General features: G+C 43.8%; 1 non-coding gene and 2 pseudogenes across 1 annotated transcript; all 3 read right to left on the bottom strand.

Annotated features, from left to right (window-relative positions):
- Positions 1-7,448: 7,448 nt before the first annotated feature.
- LOC119470881 lies at positions 7,449-7,573 on the bottom strand (annotated as a pseudogene).
- Positions 7,574-8,522: 949 nt separating this feature from the next.
- Positions 8,523-9,636, bottom strand: LOC108302614 (annotated as a pseudogene).
- Positions 9,637-9,789: 153 nt separating this feature from the next.
- Positions 9,790-9,908, bottom strand: LOC119470856. The gene has a single exon (XR_005199827.1). It is a non-coding gene; the product is annotated as a 5S ribosomal RNA (ribosomal RNA).
- Positions 9,909-10,720: the final 812 nt, after the last annotated feature.

Raw genomic sequence — 10,720 nt, 5'->3', positions numbered from 1 at the left:
CTATTTATTTTATTTTATTTCTTGTAGAGACAGGTTTTTGCCATGTTTCCCAGGCTGGTCTTGAACTCCTGAACTCAAGTGATCCACCTGCCTCGGCCTCCCCAGTAGCTGGGATTACAGGCACCCGCCACCACACCTGGCTAATTTTTTGTATTTTTAGTAGAGATGGAGTTTCACCATGTTGGCCAGACTAGTCTCAAACTCCTGACCTCAAGTGATCCACCCTCCTTGGCCTCTCAAAGTGCTGGGATTACAGGTGTGAGCCACTTCCCCCTGCCAGTCCTTTTTATTTTGACAGGATCAGATAGTAATGTCCCCACTTCCATTTCTGATTTTAGTAATTTGAGACTTCTCTCTTTTTTTCTTAGTCTATTTAAAGTTTGTCAATTTTATCTTTTTAAAAAATCGACTTTTGGTTTTGTTGATTTTTTCCACTGTTTTTTCTATTTTCTGTTTTATTTATTTCTGCAGTAATCTTTATTTCCCTCCTTCTGCTAGTGTTGGGTTTAATTTGTTCTTTTCTAGTTGCCTAAGTTGTAAATTTAGGTTGTTAATTTGAGATCTTTTTGGTTTCTGTTTGTTTGTTTTTGCTTTTTGAGACAGTCTCACTCTGTCACCCAGGCTAGAGTGCAGTGGCACGATCTCGGCTTGCTGCAACCTCCACCTCTTGGGTTCAAGTGATTCTCCTGCCTCAGCCTCCTGAGTAGCTGGGACTACAGGTGCATGCCACCATGCCTGGCTAATTTTTTTTATTATTTTTAGAAGAGACGGGGTTTCACCGTGACAGCAGGGTGGTCTTGATCTCCTGACCTCATGATCCACCCGCCTCAGCCTCCCAAAGTGCTGGGATTACAGGCATGAGCCACCGTGCCTGGCCTTTTTAGGATTTTTTTAATGTAAGCATTTCATGCTATAAATTTCACTGTTAGCACTGCTTTCACGGCATCCCATAAGTTTTGATACGCTGTGTTTTCATTTTCATTTATTTCTGAGTATAGTTGAGCCTTAAACAACATGGATTTGAACTGCAAGGGTGCACTTATACAGGAACTGTTTTCAGTAAATACAGCTGGTCCTCTGAATTCATGAATTCTGCATCTATAACCAAAGGCAGATTGAAATACAGTATTCACAGAGTGCAAAACCTGAGGATACAGAGGGCTAACTTTTTTAATACCCAGGTTTTACAGGGCCAACTTCAGGACTTGACTCTGTGGATTTTGGCATATTTATGGGGTCCGGTAACCAATCCTCTGTGGATACTGAGAGCCAACTGTATTTTCTGATTTCCCTTGAGGTTTCTTCTTTAATCCATTTGTTGTTTAAGAGTATATCTTAATCTGTTCGTGTTGCTGTAACAAAATACCTGAGACCGGATAATTTATAAACAACAGACATTTGTTTCTCTCAGTTTTAAAGGCTGTGGTGTCCAAGATCAAGGCATCATCAGCCCATTCAGTGTCTATGGAGGGCCCAGTCTCTGCTTCCAATATGGCGCATCATTGCTGCCCCTTTCGGAGGGAGGGACATTGTGGTTCCACATGAAGGAGATGGGAGGGAATGAACCCACTCCTTCAAGTCCTTTTACAAGGGCTCTAATTTCATCCATGAGGGCTTCTATCCTCATGAAATAATCACCTCCTAAAGAATCCCCACCCCTTTCTTTTTTTTTTTTTTTTTTTTTTTTTTTTTTTTTTTTTTTTTTTTTTTTTTTTTTTTTTTTTGAGACAGGGTCTTATTCTATTGCCCCAGCTGGAGTACAGTAACTGGATTATGGCTCACTGCAGCCTTGATCTCCCAGGCTCAACCAGTCCTCCTGCTTCAGCCTCTTGAGTAGCTGAGACTACAGGCCTGTACCACCATCCCCACCTTATTTTTGTGTTTTTTGTAGAGACCAGGATTTGCCATTTTGCCCCAGCTGGTATTGAACTCCTGGGCTCAAACAATCTGCCTGCCTCCACCTCCTAAAGTGCTGGGATTACAGCGTGAGCCGCCACCCCAGGCCAGTGCTCACCTCTTAATACTATCACATTGGCAATTAAATTTCCACATATAATTTTTGGGGGACATTCAGATCATAGCAGTGTGTTGTTTAATTTCCAGAAAGAAAAAAAGGTCAGTTTATCAGTGTGACTCCTGTTATTGATTTTTAATGTTATTCTGTTGTGGTCAGAGAAGATATTTGATATGCTATCTATCTTTTAAAATGTATTGAGACTAAAACTGTGGCCTGACCTATGGTCTGTCCTGGAGAATGTCCCGCGTGCACTTGAGAAGAACGTGTATATTGCTGTTGCTGGTTAGAGAGTCCTATACAAGTCTGCCATACTTAGCTGATCTGTTGTGCTGTTCAAGTCCCTTGTTTTCTTATCCTCTATCTGGTCATTCTATCCATTATTAAGAGTCGGGCATTGAACTCTCCATTTGTCTTTTGTAGAACTGTCTGCTTCTCCCTTCAATCTATCAGGTTTTGCATCGTATATTTTAATGATCTGTTATTAGATGCATAAATGTTTACAGTTGTTATATTAAACCTTTTATTAATATATATGTCCGTCTTTGTCTCATGTAAACCTATTTGATTTTAAAGTCTGTTTTGTCTGATATTAGATAGCCACGCCTGTTCTTTTTTGGTCACTGTTTGCATGGAATTTCTTTTTTCTTTTTTTTTTTTTTNTTTTGAGATGGAGTTTTTTGCTCTTGTTGCCCAGACTGCAGTACAGTGGTGTGATCTCAGCTCACTGCAACCTCTGCCTCCTGGGTTCAAGTGATTTTCCTCCCTTCCTCTCTCAGCCTCCCAAGTAGCTGGGATTACAGATGCCTGTCATCACACCCAGCTAATTTTTTGTATTTTTAGTAGAGACGGGGTTTCATCATGCTGGCCAGGCTGGTCTCGAATTCCTGACCTCAGGTGATCCACCAGCCTTGGCTTCCCAAAGTGTTGGGATTATAGGCATGAGCCACCACACCTAGCCTCTTTTTTTATTTCTTCAGTTTCAACCTATTCTTGTTTTTGAATCTAAAATTTCTTTCTTGCAAGCAGCATAGAATTGGGTTTTGTGTTTTTATTTATTTTGCCAATCTTTGCCTTTTGATTGAAGAGTTTAATCCAATTATATTTGAAGTAATTGCTAATAAGGAAGACCTTCCGACATTTTGCTACTTGTTTTCTATATGCATTATAGTTTTTCTCCTCATTTCTGCATTACCATCTTCTGCTGCCTTTGATTTTTTGTAGTGAATAATTTTAGTTCCTTTCTCATTTCTTTTTGTGTATATTCTATAGCTACTTTTTGTGGTTCCCATAGGAATTGCATTTAGGATCTTAAAGTTATAGCACTCAAATTTGAATTTATACCAATTTAACTTCAATAACATGTAAAAACGTTTTTTCTTTAGACAGAGAATGCAGTGGCACAATCTCAGCTCACTGCAACCTCCACCTCCCAGGTTCAAACAATTCTTCTGCCTCAGCCTCCTGAATAGCTGGGATTACAGGCGTGTGCCACCATGCCCAATTAATTTTTGCATTTTTAGTACAGACAAGGTTTCACTATGTTGGTCAGGCTGGTCTTGAACTTCTGACCTGGTGATCTGCCCACCTTGGCCTCCCAAAGTGCTGGGATTACAGGTGTGAGCCACTGCATCTGGCCAAAACTCTTCTGTTTTAAAGCTCCATCCCCCCTTTCAGTTACTGATGTCACACAATTACATCTTTATGTATTGTGGGTATGAAAACATAGACTAAATTGTTTCTTATGCATTAGTCTCTTAAAATATGTAGAAAACAAAAAGTGGATGATATTTTTTGGAAAAAGTATAATTTTTAAAAAAAAAGAAAACAAAAACCGGAGTTACCAACCAAAGTGTAAAGCTAAATAACAGAGAAGTAATCTAAAAGTAAATGAAATTACTAGGTGTGGTGGCACATGCCTGTAGTCGCAGCTACTCAGGAGGCTAACAGGGAAGGACTGCTTGAGGCCAGGAGGTCAAGGCTGCAATGAGCCATGATTGTGCCACTGCACTTCAGCCTAGGCAACAGAGCAAGACCCTGACTCAAAAAAAAAAAAAAAAAAAAAAAAAAAAAAAAAAAAAAAAAAAAAAAAAAAAAAAAAAAAAGAGAGAGAAAGATATTTATTTGAGATTAAGCATTGCAAAATGAATATGGAAGGCATATACGCATATTCAGGGAGGTAAAAGAAGACAGGTGTTTTCTAAGGAAAAGTAAGGAGAATTACATAATTGTTTTGAAATCATTGTCATTGGCTACAAAGATCAATAGCACAGGTGACCCCAGTCCAAGGTTAGCCAGGCAGTTACTGGGCAGATGTCCTCACAGTATTTTTTTTATGTAAAGTTGTGGTGGCCTTTGTACAAGGTTGCAGCTTTTGCAGTCTTTCATGATGGTTTTTATCGCTAGGCATACTTTTATGAGAACCCTCCCTTCATGGCCTTCTCCAGCTCCATTTGGCAAGGTTTTAATACAAGTGACTTCATTTTGGTTCTGACAACTTTTACATTTCCCCTTTTTGATCAAGATCGTTCTTTAAAAGCATCACTAACCAATCATTCTATAGTTCGATTTTGATTGTCCGTCAGTGCTGAGATGTACCTGTCCTGAGTTGTCAGTCTGGCCTAGCCCCGTGTTCAAGGGAAGTGTTTCACGACTAGAAGTCAGTGTCAAAACCCTTTTGGCCACATTTGAGCAACAACAGAGGTTTAGAGGGAGTAGCTCTCAGGCTAAGTCTACCTGGAGTCCATTGTTAAGTCTAATTTTGTCTGTTCTGTAGGCCTTTACTATCACCGAAAGTTCTGGGCCAGAATTATTTTCTTAGGAGTTGCACTTTTGCATAAATTTGATAAGCCATTGGTACAAAGTTTTTTAAAAACAAAATACAAAGCAAAGTTAATAGTAATATGATAACCCCAGTTTACATAATGATTTTAAGCCATTAACCTAGGATTAAATACAAACAACTGAATAAATCAAATAACCATGGGGAACTAGGTGAGGTCTGTTTGTAACAATATGGCCTGGTGTGGGTGTGTGTGTGTGTGTGTGTGTGTGTGTGTGTGTGTGTGTATTTGGGTCTCAACTTCTCCAGAAAAGTTATTCAGGTACAGCACATAGAATTAGCAATAACACCGGCATTTTCTTATTTAACCAATAAGTAAACTAGAGCAATTTTATCACCTGATATCCCATGACTGGGTTGAATTAAAGCAGAGAATGTTATCTAAAAAAAGAAAAAAGACCAATAGTACAATATAAACCAAAAAGCTGTGTTGGGGATGGTGCCAAAGTTACCCACTAGGTGGACAAAAGGATTTATTTATTTTTCTTTTTATGAGACAGAGTCTCGCTCTGTCACCCAGGCTATAGTGCAATGGTATGATCTTGGCTCACTGCAACCTCCACCTCCCAGGTTCAAGCCATTCTCCTGCCTCAGCCTCCCAAGGAGCTGGGATTACAGGCACATGCTCCATGCCCTGATAATTTTTTATATTTTTAGCAGAGATGGGGTTTCACCATGTTAGTCAGGCTGGTCTCAAACCTCCACCTCCCGAACTGCTGGTATTACAGGTGTGAGCCCCCATGCCCAGCCAACTAAAGGATTTCTTAGATCAGGTTCTGTCAAGTTACCCACAGTAGCTACAATTGTGAAATTTCTATTGTGTCATTATCCTGCCAAGTAAAAGAGGTAGGCATAAGCAAGAAAAAATTAAAAGAAGATTCTCACTGTGATGGGGAATCTTGTTCTGTTATCTTGGGAAAAGCTGCCCACATCATGAAGCCACTCAACTTCTTGTTCTGGTTTGCAGTTTTAATGTCTCTGATTATGGCATCAGGTGGTCAGTGAACGTTCTGTGTGGCCCAAACATCAAATTATGAGACTAGTCTTCTAAAATCCATTTCTGCTGGACATGGGTTCACACCTGTAATTCCAACACTTTGGGGGGCTGATGCTGGAGGATGGCTTAAAGCTAGAAGTTTGAGATCAGCCTGGGCAACAAAGAAAGATATCATCTACAAAAAATTTAAAAATTGGCTGGTTGTGGTGATGTGGATAGTTTCTAGGTACTTAGGAAGTGGAGGCAGGAAAATCACTTGTAGCCAGGAGTTCAAGGCTGCAGTGAGCTCATTGGGCCTGGGTGGCAGAGGAAGACCAAGACTCAAAAAAAAAAAAAAAAAAAAAATTATTTAGTTTCAGCTTATAGGGCTTCAGGAACACAGCAATTCTTAGTACTTGCATGGAAGAAAGCTGGATTGGCTTCAGAATGCAACTCATTCTACAGGTAAATAATAAAAACTCAGAAACAATGCACAGGGCTATATTCTAGTAACTGGTGTATTACAGCTTTTCTCTGGAAATATAAGTTTTCTCTCCACAGTCTTCCCAATTTCTACCAAAGATCATCAGAGAAAGGCAAATATTTTTTGCAGAATGAGATCAATTTTATCCAATTTTGCCTAATCACTTGCATAAGCATATCAAGAATAACAATTGGCTGCATTGTAATTTCAGATTTAAAAACCTCTTGAGACTGGTCACAGTGACTCATACTTGTAATGCCAGCATTTTGGGAGGCCATGGTGGGCAGATTGCTTGAGGCCAAGAGTTCAAGGCCAGCCCGGCCAATATGGTGAAACCCCATCTCTATTAAAAATACAAAAATTAGTCGGATGTGATGGCACCAGCCTGTAGTCCCAGCTACTCAGGAAGCTGAGGCATGAGAACCACTGGATTCCCCTTCCCAGGGGGCAGAGGTTGCAGTGAGCCAAGATCATCCCATTGCACTCCAGCCTGGGAGACAGAGCGAGACCCTGTCTCAAAAACAACACAACAACAAAAAAAACTCTTGAAGCTAGTCACCCAAATCAAGACAGACTTTCGACTTTGTCTACAATACCTATAAACACCTTAAATATGATATTCCAAATATTTCCAACTATATCTTGCTATAAATAGAGGAGATTGTTATTGAACTTATGGAAATAATTATATTTCAATTAAAAATAAGTATACTCACGAAATCATTTCCAAATTCTGGAAGTACTTAGTAGGAAGAAAAAGTAAATGCTTTTACTTTTGTTCACAAATGTATGCTTTATCAAATTGCTGAAAACTATAGATAGCATAAAAGAAAGTGTTTTCTTAAATTTGGGAAACAAACATGTAAGTAAAGAAGCATCAATATTTCAAATAAAAGTCATGAAAACATTATTAGTTATTCAATCTCATGTAGTTAATTTTTTTGTTTTGCTAAATCTTGATTATCAGCTTCATGAATTCATCAGTTTCTTCATTAGAAGTTCTGGACATTTTTCTTCCCAAGTACTTCGGAATTGATAAAAGAGAAATATTTTTAAAAATTTTTTTTAAAAAGGAAAGAGAAAAAAGCAAGTTCTGGAAATGTTTATGTAGTCTACCGATTGTTATCTTTTTCCATGTTGCTCCATTCATACTACAGACCAGGCTTGGACTGAGGCGTATGTAGGATAGGTTTACTCTGCCTCCTCTCTTTAATCAGTCAGTGAAACAGTACAGCCTGTGGTAAGTACCAAAAGGCCTCCATTGATCTTTATTTCCTTTTACTATTTTTATTTTGCACTATAAACAACAACAATGGCCAGTAACATACAGTTTTTCTTCACATTTGCATGCGTTGCAAAATCTGCAAATTCCTGAAGTCAATGGCTTGAAGAGAACCCCCAAGGGCAGAGAGGAAACAGCTATTACATGAGACCCAGCACATAGAAAGATAGGAAGCTGCAGAAGCCAGTGTTCACCATCACTGACCCAGGATACACAGCAAGTATCGTTTCCTCCTGGAACCACCTGCTGCCACCTTGATGGTATAATTTTTTTTTTGGTCTGTGATCTGAAAAACTCTTTTCTCAAATGAAGAGTTGCTTTGAGAAGAGGTGAAACAAGATAAGTTTAAGTTTGAATATGAGTCATACTTATTCAAGTATGGACTTGCATCACACCTATACAAATCCAAGGTCAGTGAGGAACCTACAGCAAAAGAGAAACCCAGAAAAGCCAACATTTTGCTACTTCAACTAACTGCCTCCATTGGACCCAAGAGGGTATGTAAAAAACTTACAGGGATCAAATAGGCATATATATAACGTCCCTACAAACTCTGAAGGGTTACTTTCCTGACTAGATTCAGCTTATTCCCTGAAGCAATGGAGAGACACTGAAATTGCCAAAGCTACAAAAATAAGGTGGAAACTGCGCTTCCTTCAAAATGAATTGGCTTCATAACTACCTTTTCTCCTGATCCAGCAACTTCTTTCTCCGATGTTCCTGCAGGTATTTATTGCCTTACGCTTAACATGAAAAGGCAAACTTTGAGGTGCAAGGACTGGGCGGTCCGAGAGGGTAGAGAGTCTGGCAGTACAGCAGTCAGCACATGCTGCACTCACATAATGGCTTGGCCTTCCTTTAGTCCCGAGAACCTACCTGAGGTCAATCTGAAGTTCATTTGCAAGGTTGCTGACCACTGGGACATCAAGACAGAGTGAGGACTTCAGTATTGCAAAGATGTGAAATGTCCATGATCCTTAAAAACAAAAATCATACCTGCCCTTAGGGCCAGGCTGGTTCCTGCATCCCAGTTTTAGCAGAATGTGGCTGTGGCCAAAGGGCTCCTGCTAAGCTCTGACACTGTCCAGTGGGTAGGCAATGTGGACAGCACTGAGGCAGGGACTATGCAGTAGACACCCTTCAAGTCAAAGCTGAATGTCTGCAAAGGGCCTTTCAATGAAGAGCCTGCTGCCTCCCCTTGGTAGGAAGGAGGCTGGGGGCTGGGTGTGAAAGGCAGGATTTCAAATTCCTACTGCAGGAGCTGGCCCATGAAAGCAAAGTGGGGCAAGATCATGCTCCACCTCCACTTGACATAATTGAAGGTCCCCTTCAGACAGCACTGTTTGGTGTTCATGAGGTAAGCCATGCAGATGGTGAGTGAACAGGAAACCCCAGCCTCACAGTGGACCAGGACCTTGCTTTCCTTTTCTCTAACACAGTCAGTGAAGTCTCTTGCTTCTTGAAAGTCAGCCTTGTGACCGTCTTCCACACAGATCCATTATAGTGTAGGTGGGTCTTACAAGCCTCACAGCTCCAGAGGGGGGACATTTAGCTGGGCTGTGATGCGAAGGTAGGACAGGAACTTGCACTTGGATACATGGTAGGCACTTCCAAGGTAGAGGAAGGAAAGGGTGGTCCACCCTAACCATAAGCTGTCCTGCAGCTGAAGTTGAGCACCAGCGATCGACATTGGCTGATGAGGGGTCTATAACATTGAATTAGGTGAAAAGAGATTTACATGCATACAACACTCAGACGACCGTCTAACATCTCCGTCTGAGGAAGCAGACTGACTACCAGGGGGCAGGAGGTCGAGCAGTGAGATGAGGTGCCCCTCTCAGACCCTTCGCCGGGCTTGGACGCTTGGGGCGGCGCCGGGTGAGGGAAGTGAACTGCCTGGGCGTCCCGGGAGAAAGAAAGCAGCCCACAGGGCAGGGAAGCGGCGCCTGCCTGCGGATTCGGAAATGGGGGTCGGGTCCCCGTCCCTCACGGCCCCGGCGGAAGAGGCGGTAGGCTGCTGCCATGGGGGTGCGGCCATGGCGGATCCACCCACTCCCCCCTGCCCCCCGCGGAGGTGCCAGGCTGCGGCGGGGTCGCGGACGGGCGGAAAAGGGGGAGCAGGGTCGGGGGCCGCTGGGGAGGCACAGCGACAAAAGAGGGACAAAAGAAGGCAGGGAGCGCAAGAGCCAAAAGCCTACAGCACCCGGCATTCCTAGGCGGTCTCCCATCCAACTGCTAACCAGGCCCGACCCTGCTTAGCTTCCGAGATCAGACGAGATCGGGCGCGTTCAGGGTGGTATGGCCATAGACGCTGGCGGTGGCCTTTGGCGGCCCCAAAAGGCAACCTGCGGCCACGCCCGCGGGAATCCAGGCGTCACCGTCACCACGGACCCCGAGAGCCGCCGGCCCGCCAGCCCGCCCACGGCCGGGCTGGGCCGCTCTTCCACTCTATGCCCTGGCACCCCCGACCGCCGCGCTGCGCCTTCCGTCGGCCTCTCGGAGCCTCCCGTTGTCGCTGGCGGGGACGACAGGGTGTGCTGCCAGCGGTCAGGGTCCTGGGACTTCCTCGGGCCCTCCGCCTTGTCGCCGACGCCGCCGCCGAGGCATAGTTTTGGATCCGTCGCCGCCTCTCCGGCAAGGCCCCCTCTCGCCCCTTCCACTCAGAGCGGCCACGGCTGCCCGGGAACGAAGAGCCGGCCCAGCCCCGCGGGTTCTTTTTCTCACAACGCACCCACCGCCGTCCCTTGTCCCGCTCAGGGGCGGGAGGACGGAGCCCTTGCTGGGTCCCGCGCTGGCGCTAGAGCCGGCAGCCCGATCCCGGGAAGAGGGGGGCTGACGTCCTCGCAGAAGGAGAGCAGACGAGAGACGGACGGAGAGACAGAAAGAAAGGGAGAGCGACAGAGACAGACAGACAGACAGACAGACAGACAGACAGAGAGACAGAGACAGAGACAGAGACAGTGAGACAGTGAGAGCCACAGAACGAGCACCAGCTACAGGGGGCGGAACAGAAAGGGAGGGGGTGAGGCAGCTAGAGAGCCACGGCGATAGAGCCTCGGAGAGCCAGCGCTCTGCTCTAATAGACAGGGCCTCATGGAGCAGGCCGGGGGCGGGTGGAGGCT

Source organism: Cebus imitator, unplaced genomic scaffold (genome assembly GCF_001604975.1).
Source record: "Cebus imitator isolate Cc_AM_T3 unplaced genomic scaffold, Cebus_imitator-1.0 Scaffold42, whole genome shotgun sequence".
In the NCBI taxonomy this organism is placed as follows: Eukaryota; Metazoa; Chordata; class Mammalia; order Primates; family Cebidae; genus Cebus; species Cebus imitator.
Note: the sequence above shows the minus strand (reverse complement) of the source record. Positions and strands in the feature narration are given on the sequence as shown.